Raw genomic sequence first — 14,640 nt, forward strand, 5'->3', positions numbered from 1 at the left:
TGAGGAAATAACGATATCCGCCGCGTGCCTCGACGCTCATTGGACCACACACATCGGTATGTATGATTTCCAACAAGTCACTTGCACGCTCCATTGTTCCGGAGAACGGAGTCTTAGTCATCTTGCCCATGAGGCATGGTTCGCACGTGTCAAGTGAATCAAAGTCAAGTGACTCCAAAAGTCCATCAGCATGGAGTTTCTTCATGCGCTTTACACCAATATGACCTAGGCGGCAGTGCCACAAACATATGGCACTATCATTGTTTACTCTAACTCTTTTGGTCTCAATGTTATGTATATGCGTATCGCTATCAAGATTGAATATGAACAATCCTCTCACATTCGGTGCATGACCATAAAAGATGTTACTCATAGAAATAGAACAACCATTATTCTCAGACTTAAAAGAGTAACCGTCTCGCAATAAACAAGATCCAGATATAATGTTCATGCTCAACGCAGGCACTAAATAACAATGATTTAAGTTCATCACTAATCCCGATGGTAGTTGAAGTGACACTGTGCCGACGGCGATTGCATCAACCTTGGAACCGTTTCCTACGCGCATCGTCACTTCATCTTTAGACAGCCTTCGTCTATTCCGCAGTTCCTGCTTCGAGTTGCAAATGTGAGCAACAGAACCGGTATCAAATACCCAGGCACTACTACGAGAGCCGGTTAAGTACACATCAATAACATGTATATCAAATATACCTGATTTTTCTTTGCCCGCCTTCTTATCTGCCAGATACTTGAGGCAATTGCGCTTCCAGTGATCCATACCCTTGCAATAGAAGCACTCTGTTTCAGGCTTAGGTCCAGCCTTGGGTTTCTTCGGCGGATTGGCAACAGGCTTGCCGCTCTTCTTCGAATTGCCCTTCTTGCCTTTGCCGTTTCTCTTGAAACTAGTGGTCTTGCTCACCATCAACACTTGATGCTCTTTACGGAGTTCAGACTCTGCGACTTTCAGCATCGCAAACAACTCGCCGGGAGACTTGTTCATCCCTTGCATGTTGTAGTTCAACACAAAGCCTTTATAGCTCGGCGGCAGTGATTGAAGGATTCTGTCAGTGATAGCTTCTTGCGGGAGTTCAATCCCCAGTTCAGCTAGACGGTTTGAGTACCCAGACATTTTGAGCACATGTTCACTGACAGACGAGTTTTCCTCCATTTTGCAAGCATAGAATTTATCGGAGGTCTCATACCTCTCGATCCGGGCGTTCTTCTGAAAGATAAACTTCAACTCCTGGAACATCTCAAATGCTCCATGACGCTCAAAGCAACGTTGAAGTCCCGGTTCTAAGCCATACAAGACTGCACATTGAACTATTGAGTAGTCCTCCTTACGTGCTAACCAAGATTTCTTAACATCCTGATCAGCCGTAGCGGGTGGTTCATCTCCTAGCACAGCATTAAGGACATAATCCTTCTTTCCAGCTTGTAAGATTAGCTTAAGATTACGAGCCCAGTCTACAAAGTTGCTTCCATCATCTTTCAACTTAGCTTTCTCTAGGAACGTATTAAAATTCAGGATGACACTTGCGTGAGCCATGATCTACAACACAAATATATTCAAAGTGGACTTAGACTATGTTCAAGATAATTAGAGTTCAACTTAATCAAATTATATGCTAAACTCCCACTCAAAAAGTACATCTCTCTAGTCATTTGAGTGGTTCATGATCCACTTACACTATCCCAAGTCCGATCATCACGTGAGTTGAGTATAGTTTCAGTGGTAAGCATCCCTATGCTAATCATATCAACTATATGATTCATGATCGACCTTTCGGTCTCATGTGTTCCGAGGCCATGTCTGCACATGCTAGGCTCGTCAAGCTTAACCCGAGTGTTCTGCGTGCGCAACTGTTTTGCACCCGTTGTATGTGAACGTTGAGTCTATCACACCCGATCATCACGTGGTGTCTCGAAACGACGAACTGTAGCAACGGTGCACAGTCGGGGAGAACACAATTTCGTCTTGAAATTTTAGTGAGAGATCACCTCATAATGCTACCGTCGTTCTAAGCAAAATAAGGTGCATAAAAGGATTAACATCACATGCAATTCATAAGTGACATGATATGGCCATCATCACGTGCTTCTTGATCTCCATCACCAAAGCACCGGCACGATCTTCTTGTCACCGGCGCCACACCATGATCATCCATCAACGTGTTGCCATCGTGGTTGTCGTGCTACTTATGCTATTACTACTATAGCTACATCCTAGCAAAATAGTAAACGCATCTGCAAGCACATATGTTAGTATAAAGACAACCCTATGGCTCCTGCCGGTTGCCGTACCATCGACGTGCAAGTCGATATTTCTATTACAACATGATCATCTCATACATCCAATATATCACATCACATCGTTGGCCATATCATATCACAATCATACCCTGCAAAAACAAGTTAGACGTCCTCTAATTTTGTTGCTGCAAGTTTTACGTGGTGACCAAGGGTATCTAGTAGGATCGCATCTTACTTACGCAAACACCACAACGGAGATATATGAGTTGCTATTTGAACTCATCCAAGGACCTCCTCGGTCAAATCCGATTCAACTAAAGTTGGAGAAACCGACACTTGCCAGTCATCTTTGAGCAAAGGGGGTTACTCGTAACGATGAAACCAGTCTCTCGTAAGCGTATGAGTAATGTCGGTCCAAGCCGCTTCAATCCAACAATACCGCGGAATCAAGAAAAGACTAAGGAGGGCAGCAAAACGCACATCACCGCCCACAAAACCTTTTGTGTTCTACTCGAGAAGACATCTACGCATGAACCTAGCTCATGATGCTACTGTTGGGGAACGTCGCATGGGAAACAAAATTTTTCCTACGCGCACGAAGACCTATCATGGTGATGTCCATCTACGAGAGGGGATGAGTGATCTACGTACCCTTGTAGATCGTACAGCAGAAGCGTTAGAGAACGCGGTTGATGTAGTGGAACGTCCTCACGTCCCTCGATCCGCCCCGCGAACAATCCCGCGATCAGTCCCACGATCTAGTACCGAACGGACGGCACCTCCGCGTTCAGCACACGTACAGCTCGACGATGATCTCGGCCTTCTTGATCCAGCAAGAGAGACGGAGAGGTAGAAGAGTTCTCCGGCAGCGTGACGGCGCTCCGGAGGTTGGTGATGATCTCGTCTCAGCAGGGCTCTGCCCGAGCTCCGCAGAAACGCGATCTAGAGGAAAAACTATGGAGGTATGTGGTCGGGCAGCCGCGAGAAAGTCGTCTCAAATCTGCCCTAAAAGCCCCATATATATAGGAGGAGGGAGGGGGACCTTGCCTTGGGGTCCAAGGGACTCCCAAGGGGTCGGCCGAGCCAAGGGGGGGAGGACTCCCCCCCAAACCGAGTTGGACTTGGTTTGGTGGGAGGAGTCCCCCTCCCTTCCCACTTCTTCCCTCTTTTTTCTTTTCTTTTCCTTTGATTTCTTTCTCTTGGCGCATAGGCCCCTTTGGGGCTGTCCCACCAGCCCACTAAGGGCTGGTGTGTCTCCCCAAAGCCTATGGGCTTCCCCGGGGTGGGTTGCCCCCCCCGGTGAACTCCCGGAACCCATTCGTCATTCCCGGTACATTCCCGGTAACTCCGAAAACCTTCCGGTAATCAAATGAGGTCATCCTATATATCAATCTTCGTTTCCGGACCATTCTGGAAACCCTCGTAACGTCTGTGATCTCATCCGGGACTCCGAACAACATTCGGTAACCAACCATATAACTCAAATACGCATAAAACAACGTCGAACCTTAAGTGTGCAGACCCTGCGGGTTCGAGAACTATGTAGACATGACCCGTGAGGTTCCTCGGTCAATATCCAATAGCGGGACCTGGATGCCCATATTGGATCCTACATATTCTACGAAGATCTTATCGTTTGAACCTCAGTGCCAAGGATTCGTATAATCCCGTATGTCATTCCCTTTGTCCTTCGGTATGTTACTTGCCCGAGATTCGATCGTCAGTATCCGCATACCTATTTCCATCTCGTTTACCGGCAAGTCTCTTTACTCGTTCCGTAATACAAGATCCCGCAACTTACACTAAGTTACATTGCTTGCAAGGCTTGTGTGTGATGTTGTATTACCGAGTGGGCCCCGAGATACCTCTCCGTCACACGGAGTGACAAATCCCAGTCTTGATCCATACTAACTCAACTAACACCTTCGGAGATACCTGTAGAGCATCTTTATAGTCACCCAGTTACGTTGCGATGTTTGATACACACAAAGCATTCCTCCGGTGTCAGTGAGTTATATGATCTCATGGTCATAGGAATAAATACTTGACACGCAGAAAACAGTAGCAACAAAATGACACGATCAACATGCTATGTCTATTAGTTTGGGTCTAGTCCATCACGTGATTCTCCCAATGACGTGATCCAGTTATCAAGCAACAACACCTTGTTCATAATCAGAAGACGCTGACTATCATCGATCAACTGGCTAGCCAACTAGAGGCATGCTAGGGACGGTGTTTTGTCTATGTATCCACACATGTAAATGAGTCTTCATTCAATACAATTATAGCATGGATAATAAACTATTATCTTGATACAAGAATTATAATAATAACTATACATTTACTATTGCCTCTAGGGCATAATTCCAACACAATTCGTGAAAGATCGACACCCACGGGTCTGCCCCATATCATTTGATCAGAGCCATGTTTGTCATGAATTTGGAGTCCCGCCCTTCGTTTTCTAGCCTTAATTTTGTGTGTTCATGCCAATTTCGAAAATTCCCCCCAAAAATCCATACCCAATTTCTTGTGATTTGTTGTTTCTAGTGCGTTTTGATTTTTATCCATGGATCTAGTGTTTGACACGTGGATCTACTTCCCTTGGCGTTTCTAGCCCCTATTTTTCTTCCCCCCATTAATTTCGACCCCCAAAATCGAAAATTCCGGCCAAAATCGCGTTTCGGATCTCAAATCTCGAGCTGACCCCGACCCTCCAGATGACCAACACCTTACGGTCGTCCGCACCCATCCAAATCCTCGAAGGAACCCCAAAACAGACCTGGTTTCTCATTTTTTCGGCCCTTTCGAACGTCCGAGCCTCGGACACCCAACATCCGTAACCTATAGAAACTGATTTCGGCTGAATTGTGTTTATTCACTAATTCATGCGAACTCCGATTTCGATGTTCTTTAGCTCGTTTTGTAGCTATTGACATCCTCCATCCAACAAAATTAGTCCCACCATTAGTTGACACCATCATATTTTCAAAATTTGGCAAGTTCGCCTAGGCCCTCCACCATATCATTCGCATTACCACCATAGTCTTCCGCAACCTAACCCATTTTGGTTACCATTGCATTTGTGGTTGTTTGAGTTGAGATTTGAGTCTCCTAAGGTGTTTCGGCTACTTAGGTAGGATGACTTCACCAACCACCGGTGACTTGTATCGTGCCATCGACTTCATCGACCACCGATGATCAACATCGACGACGACCATCCATCCTTTGAGATCATCTTCAACCGGAAGCAAGGCCCGTTACCCTCGACTTCGTGAAAGGTTAAGTGTGGTGAAGGTATACATTCCGTCATACACTTTTCCTTCCTTGCCATTATATCTCGATAGCCCCACCATCTTTGCGATTACCTTCATACCTATTGAGACTAGCTATCCGAGTATTGTCGGGCTTTGCGAAAACTTGTGCACCATAGTGATACAGTATCATATTGTTGCATCATTGGAAATATCGTATAGTGCAATTGCTTGCTCCTGTGCATATCTTGTGATACTTGTTTCATATGTTTGGTTGAGGCTCAATAAGCATAGTGGAAAGGAAGATAAGACCAAAAAAGCTTCTAAGCAAGCAAGAAAGATAAAATCTTATAAGCAAAGAGCTGAGCAAGAAAAGTGATACTTGTGCTAGATACATGAATAGGAACAGTTTCGCTTGCATGAATAGGATTGGTGCCAAGTGGTGAATCGTGCCCAAACATGTAATAAGCTAGCATCTCTCTTGTGTTTGTGCAACATGAGCTTTTGTCATCCCTACAGTTGCACAAGCCCCATTATCCCACCACATGTGTTTCATTATTGCCCTCCTCTATATTTGCGACCATTTGCTTTTCATTTTGAGTCCTTTGGATTTTTTCAACATTTACAACATCTTGGACTTCAATTTGCGTAAATTTGTCCACTTCTCTGAACCAAGCTACTCGATAAGCTTTACTTTGTAGGTATGAGTGAACAAGTCCGGTACCAATTCCACTATTCTCTCAATTCACATTGAGTGAAAATGGCATAGATCCTCAACTTTGGGAAAGGGTATCTTGGTATTATTTACCTCAATTCCCACTCATATTTTCTCGAGTATTGAGATGGATAGGCAAAGCACATCTATGTCGGTCTACAACTACAACGACGAGTTCGATGCCATGAAGAAAACCTTCGACGTCAAGATGGATGCTCAAATGGAGGAGCTCAAAGCCCTCATCAACTACCGCACGAGATCTTCATCATATTCGAGAAGACGCTCAAGTGCACATGATTTCGAGCTACCATCTCCGGCAAGATCAAACCGGCATCGACACCATCACCGACATGAAGAAATAATGACACAAACATCAAGGCGTCCAACGACACACAAGTGTGAAGGTTTCGAGCTCGACACCAATCACCGCTAGATGACTTCACCGCCTACCTTGGCATCTTCGCCAAGTTACTCTAAGGCATCTTCGCCTTTGGACATGTGGCATATTCATTGACAATCACCTCAAGAGAAGCTTCCCAAGCTCAAGTCTGCGGCTTCCACGAGCTACTACGACTTTGACACCGCCTTCGAGATTCCATTCTATGGGACTCATAACCCCAAAGAGTACCTCGAGTGGGAGTGCAAGATGGACACCTACCTCAATCTACTAAAGTCCCTTTCGAAGATGAAGTGAGGTGCGCCACAATAAACATACACGACTACGCGTCAACATAGTGGCTTCACACACCTTCAAACAACTTTGAGATGAGTTGGTCCAAGACGAAGAAAGCTATGCGGCTAGAGTTTGTGCCTTCTACATACACGGAACATCTTCAACGCCAATTGGAGAACATCATACAGGGATGAAATCCCCTCGACGAGTACTTCATGGAGATGAAGAAAGCCTTGTGACGATCAGGAGTTGCCGACCTCGTTTGGATGAAGTTCCACTTCATGGTGGGATTGAACAACGACATCGCCAAGACTATCTTCACCAACACCTACAACTCTCTCGATGACCTCTACTCTAGTTCTCTTAAGGCGGAACAAGAACTCAAGGCCAAGGCTACTCAACCCCGCCCACACTTTGCGACGACCAAGCTACACAACTACGCGCATGAGGATCGTACCACCAAGATTTCCAAGTCCGACGAGCTCCGAGATGATGCTCCCAAGTCCGACTTCACGACCATCCCTCTTTGTGGCATTGACTATGCCGAGTCTACCATGACTCTTTTTGAAGACGACATGGCGATGGCCACAACTACGGAGCCACTCATGGAACATGCTTTGGAGGCGAGCGACAAGGTGGCAAGCAAGGACAATGCTTCCATCTTGGGAGGCGAGAGTGATGATGTGCCATCTTCAGTCTTCATCCATGGCGACGTTGACGACATGGTTGAGCATGGAATATTCCCTTTGACCATGTCGACGTTTGGATATGAGTTGAGAGACTTTTTCCACCATATTGAGAGTGAGAGTGACTTCACCACTATCCCCATATAAGATGAGTTGCCCCAATTCCCATGTGAGTAGAGCCACAACCCCCGCCACTTGAGTGAGATGAGTGACTCCACCATATGCGACTTTGAGTGAAACTACCTAGATGGATTGAGTGAGCCACCACCACAAAGAGCAAGCGAGGTAGTTGATCGGTCATGTGAGGCCCTTTTGATTTCTAACAACTTAATCTCTACCTCTATTGTGTCTTCTCCTTTGGTGCTAGGTCCCATATACGATCACGCGCCGATCCTCGACTACTTTGTCCCTCCTTTGGATAATACGATGGCCATGGTGGAATATGATGCACCCCCACATGATTCCATGACGATGAAGATAACCACGATTTGGTCTTTCCCACCTCACCTACACCACATGAGTGGAATGAAGAAGGTAACATAGGTGAAGGTGATGCTCTTGTCCCACTAGTGGACATTGATTGCTTGCATCATGATGATCGCCCTATTGCCATGTTTCATGATTATGCAACTTTCACATGTGGTGATTTTCCCATTTATGATGAGTTTAACGATTTTCATGTGAAGTCTATTAGTTGTGATGCCATGTTGAATATGATATCTTGTGAGAACTCTATAACTCACATGATGCTTGACAATCCGTTTGACTTGTCATATGTTATGCATGAGGTCATCCATATTGCATCTAATTATGCATATGCCATTAAAATAAACCCAATTTGCACTTATGGCATAGATGACAAGCCCATGGTTATTCGAATTTGCTTTTCTTGTGATGATATTGCCATGATCCCTTTACATCATTTGCGCAATTGTTCACATATACCATGCATGGCTACCATGCTTTGGATGTGCATTAGTTTGGATGTTGTCCATGTTATTCGAATTATGCTTCCGCTATTGCACATGAGGAGACCCCCATAGTCCCCTCATACATGTTAGGAGATTTTGATACATCCCATCCATTGCATGATCCCCATAACTGTGTGCACGATATGCATCATATGCTTGTGCCACATACTTGCTATAATTTGTGTCCCACTCATGTTGAGTATAATAACTATCATTGCATGATGGATGACGTATTCCTATACCATGCCTCAAATTTATTTGAGCATTGCTTATCTTGTGCTAACTTACACGTGCACATACACATCATGATGGATGATGCCTACATTTACCATGCACACATTTTGTTTCTTCCGTCTCCTTGTTGTATAGGTACACATGATTCATTGTCAACCTCGCAAGTGCACGAGTTGACGAAACGAGCTCTAGAGAGCAACGAAGACGTGTGACACTATGGAGTGCATACCCTCCACCCACCCTCTTTGCGCAAATACTTCACGCATTTCTTTTACATGACCCTCATATGGTTATGGCTTATTGTCCGTTACACATCTTATGCCCATATTGCCATGTTCACTTTGCATGATATGCTCATTTCTATGCCCTTGCCATGCATTTGTGACCCATGCCTTGCAACTCAGATGACACTTAATTCTCATATTTGTATGTCTATTTGCAAGCTTGGTGGAGATATTACTTGTTATTTCCATCCTTGCTTTGTGCCCCATGCCAATGATGATGCTTTGTTCTTGCTTTGTGATCATGCTCGCGATATGTCATGTGCATTATTTATGCCCACTAGTTTCACACATGACGTGATTGCCATGATTTCCTCTAGTATGTTGCATCTTCGAACTACTAGTTTGCATGACATGATCACTATGTTTGATTATCTTGCATCACCGATGATTAATACTTGCTCATTTCATGCGGTTGATGACAACCATTGCCTTGCTTCACACATGAACGATTTTTCATGTTGTCATATGTCACGATGTGTTGCCTCTTTCTTGCTATTGCCATGTATTGAGTGCAACAATGCTATTAGTCTTGCTAATGAGATTGCCCCGTACCATGAATATTGCCGTTGTTGCATCATATTATTCATGTTCTTGTGCTCCTAACGGTTATGTGCAAGAGAAGAGAACCATCATGATGGATGATGTGTTTGTCTACCGTGCACATACATTGTTTCCTTTGTTGTGTGTATGTGTAGGATACTATGACTACATGTCAACCTCCACTTCACGTGAGTTGACGATTCGAACTCTTGAGAGTGAGCCATGCTACACCGACGTGTTTCTTCATCACACTACATTGCACATCGGCATTGTGATGGACGCACAAGGTCACACTTCTGAGGTGACATCCTTCTTGAGCATGCATATTGTGGCTCATACTACTTGTGTTGCTTGTACCATGATATATATTGGTCATCTTGGACCACTTACTTGCACATATTTTAGTGAAATTTCTTTTCCTTGCGATTGCCACATTGCCATGCCTCATGACATATATACCTTGTCTGTTGCATCCAACTTGTGGATTAGTTGCTCTTATCATATGCTTGGCTGCAACAATGTCCATTCTTCACTTTTGCCATGCCACATTGCTTGCTACATGCTTGACTTGCTTGCCTCAGTCATGTTGAGAAATTGTTCTTTATATAGTGTTGAGTGCCTCCCTATCTTCACTACACCATGTGCACCTTATGGTTGAATTGTATTGCATTTAGGATTGCACCATGTGTTTAGACACTTCATTTTATTTGGTGTTGTGAATGATTCCTATGCCTACCATAGACCATTCGTTGAGCACTCTGTGCATGATTGCTATGACCATGAGGTAGATGCTTGTTATCTTGACAAACACATTTGCCTTCCTACCTCACCTTTGCACAATTGTTCCCATGGTTACATTGCTTGCACTCAAATTATATGCTTACATGCCGTACCACAATCCTTTGTCACACCATACTTTATGCATGATGACAACACTTGTTCGGTGATTCACCACTTGAATGCTTGGTTTTGCTCTAACGCTAACCACATTTCTTTTTTCAAGTGTTTGTTGTCTTTGCTCCTTTCGGAGGAATTACTAGACGGTGAGACATTGGAGAGTGCCACTTTAGAGCTTGATGATGATGAGTGCTTGGTGAGCATCCACTTCTACATGGCGGCGCCATCTCCTTCCCATGGTGATTTGGATTTTTATCCGAGGACGGATCTTTACCAAGGGGGAGGGGATGATACAGAGCATCCCCTTGACATCACCATGGAAAGATTCCCTTTGCAAAGTGAAACATTGATACAAAGCATCCCACGGGCATCAACATGGCAACAGACCCTTTGCCAAGTGACACGTCCTACATCTACTTCATATATACAAAGGTGAATCTTTTCCTTTACACGTGTCAGCTTGTGCCCTTCGAGGATGGTATACTACTTGCCACTCCTCTCATGTGCATGCATAGGTATTAACGGGGCTTCACGGATGACGAGGAGGAGTACCAGCACCTGTGTATGACTACACCATGTGTGAGGGAAGCGTGAATGAGGAGACGGAAGAAGACATAGCTGTGGAACTCTTCAGCATCCGGACGACTGACGCCCTCCAAACGTCCGATACTCTACAACATCCGGACGACTGACGCCCTCCCAACGTTCGACAAGTCCCTACCTCCGGACGTCCAACGTCTTCCGAAAATCTGTCTCCACTTCGACTAAGCCGAATTGTCGGACATGTGAGACGCTGTGGATGCCCGGACCATCATGAGCCAACGGACGACCAACGTCCTCCGGACGTCCGAAACCCCGTGTGCACAACCGTGACTTTTGCCCTTGTACCTCTCTCCCGCTTACCCTTCGTGGCTAGCACTATATATACTCCACCCCACCTCCTTTCTAGGGTTAGCTATGTATTGGAAATTACTTGTTGAGCTTAGCTCCATCTACTACCTCCTCCCATGGAGATGCCTCCATGTGCGAAGGCCACTAGTGAATGCCAAGGCCCCATACGAGGGAAGAACACGTAGTGGATTCAAGGCCCCATCTCCACATGGGATTTGGGATGAACTCTACTATGTACCTTACTTTACCTTTCTTGTTCATGTACCTTTGTGGATCTTGTATGTGGTGAGTCTAGTGGATGTGTGATTGGTTTTGTTCTCGAGTGTTTCCCTTGTGATTTCTCCCTGTACATCCCCGTGTTCTTCGTGTTCTTGAGGAATCCCCTCCAATTCATGAAAGATCGACACCCACGATATCGATGATGACCATCCATCCTTTGAGAACATCTTCAACCGGAAGCAAGGCCGGTTTACCCCTGACTTCGTGAAAGGTTAAGTGTGAAGACTGTATACATTCCATCATACACTTTTCCTTCCTTGCCATTACATATTGATAGACACGCCGTCTTTTTGATTACCTTCATACCTATTGAGACTAGCTATCTGAGTATTGCCGGGCTTCGCGAAAACTTGTGCACCATAGTAATACGATATCATATCGTGGCATCATTGGAAATATCATATAGTGAAATTGCTCGCTCCCATGCATATCTTGTGATACTTGTTCATATAGTTGGTTGAGGCTCAATAAGAAGAGTGGAATGGACGAGAAGAGAAAAAAACCAAAAAAGCTTCTAAGTAAGAAAGAAAGATCAAAAGCTTATAAGCAAAGAGTTGAGCATGAAAAGAGATACTTGTGCATGAGGATACATGATTAGGAAAGGTTTTGCTTGCATGAATAGGATTGGTTCCAAGTGGTGAATCATGCCCAAATGTTTAATAAGCTAGCGTCTCTCCTTGTGTTTGTGCAACATGAGCTTTGCTCATCCCTATAGTTGCACAAGCTCCATTATCCCACCGCGTGTGTTTCTTTATTGCCTTCCTCTATATTTGTGATCACTTGCTTTGCCTTTTAAGTCATGTGGATTTATTTCAACATTTACAATATCTTGGACTTCAACTTGCATGAATTTGTGGTCCTAACCAAGCCACCCGATAAGCTTTACTTTGTAGGTGTGAGTGAACAAGTCCGGTACCAATTCCACTATTCTCTCCTTTCACAATGAGTGAAACGGGATACATACTCAACTTCGGGAAACAATATCTTGGTATTGTTTATTTAATTTCTCACACACATTTTCTCAAGTCTTGTGATGGCTAGGCAAAGCACATCTCCTTCGGTCTACATCCACAAGGATGAATTCGATGCCATGAATAAAACCATCGATGCCAAGATGGATGCTCAAATGGAGGAGCTCAAAGCCCTCATCAACAACCCCACGAGATCTTATTCATCTTCGAGAAGACGCTCAAGTACACATGCTTCCGAGCTACTATCTCCGGCAAGATCAAACCGGCATCGACACCATTACCGACATGAAGAAATAGCAATGCCAACATCAAGGCGTCCAAGGACAAACACACGTGAGGGCCACGAGCTCGACACCAACCACTGCTCAATGACTTCACCACCTACCTTTGCATCTTCGCCAAGCGACTTCAAGGTATCTCCGCCTTTGGATTTGAGTCTCCTAAGGTGTTTCAACTACTTAGGGACGATTACTTCTTCATCAACAGCTGGTGACTTGTATCGGTCCATCATCAACAACGACCACCGAGGATCGACATCGACGTCGACCATCGATCCTTTGAGAACATCTTCAACCGGAAGCAAGGCCTCTTCACCTCTGACTTCTGAAAGGTTAGGTGTGACGAAGGTATACATTCCGTCATACACTTTTCCTTCCTTGCCATTACATCTTGATAGCCACACCATCTTGGCGATTACATTCATACCTATTGAGACTACCTATCCGAGTATTGCCAGGCTTCACGAAAACTTATGCACCATAGTAATACGATATCATATCATTGCATCATTGGAAATATCATATAGTGCAATTGCTTGCTCCCGTGCATATCTTGTGATACTTGTCTCATATATTTGGTTGAGGATCAATAAGAATAGTGGAAAGGAAGAGAAGAGGAAAAAAAAGACAAAAAAAAGTTTCTAAGCAAGAAAGAAAGACCAAAAGGTTATAAGCAAAGAGTTCAGCATGAAAAGAGATACTTGTGCATGAGGATACATGATTAGGAAACGTTTTGCTTGCATGAATAGCATTGGTGCCAAGTGGTGAATCATGCCCAAACGTGTAATAAGCTAGCGTCTCTCCTTGTGTTTGTGCAACATGAGCTTTGCTCATCCCTATAGTTGCACAAGCTCCATTATCCCACCGCGTGTGTTTCTTTATTGCCTTCCTCTATATTTGTGATTACTTGCTTTGCCTTTTGGGTCATTTCGATTTATTTCAACATTTACAATATCTTGGACTTCAACTTGCATGAATTTGTGCCACTTGTCCTAACCAAGCCACTCGATAAGGTTTACTTTGTAGGTGTGAGTCAACGAGTCCGGTACCAATTCAACTATTCTCTCCTTTCACAATGAGTGAAACGGGATCATACTCAACTTTGGGAAACAGTATCTTGGTATTGTTTATCTCATTTCTCACTCACATTTGCTAGAGTCTTGTGATGGCTAGGCAAAGCACATCTCCTTCGGTCTACAACCACAACGAAGAATTCGATGCCATGAAGTAAACCATCGACGCCAAGATGGATGCTCAAATGGAGGAACACAAAGCCCTCATCAACAACCCCACGAGATCTTCTTCATCTTCGAGAAGACGCTCAAGTGCACATGCTTCCGAGCTACCATCTCCGGCAAGATCAAACCGACATCGACACCATTACCAACATGAAGAAATAGCGATGCCAACATCAAGGCATCCAAGGACGAACACGCGTGAGGGTCACGATCTCGACACAAACCACCGCTCCATGACTTCACCACCTACCTTGGCTTCTTCACCAAGCGACTTCAAGGTATCTTCGCCTTTGGATATGCGGCATCTTCACCGACGAGCACCTGTAGAGAAGCTTCCCAAGCTCAAGTCTGCGACTTCCCTGAGCTACTACAACTTCGACATCGACTTGGAGATTCCATTCTATGGGACTCAAGACCCCAAAGAGTACCTCGAGTGGGAGCGCAGGATGGACACCTACCTGAAGCTACTT

Source organism: Hordeum vulgare, chromosome 4H, assembly GCF_904849725.1.
Source record: "Hordeum vulgare subsp. vulgare chromosome 4H, MorexV3_pseudomolecules_assembly, whole genome shotgun sequence".
NCBI lineage: Eukaryota > Viridiplantae > Streptophyta > Magnoliopsida > Poales > Poaceae > Hordeum > Hordeum vulgare.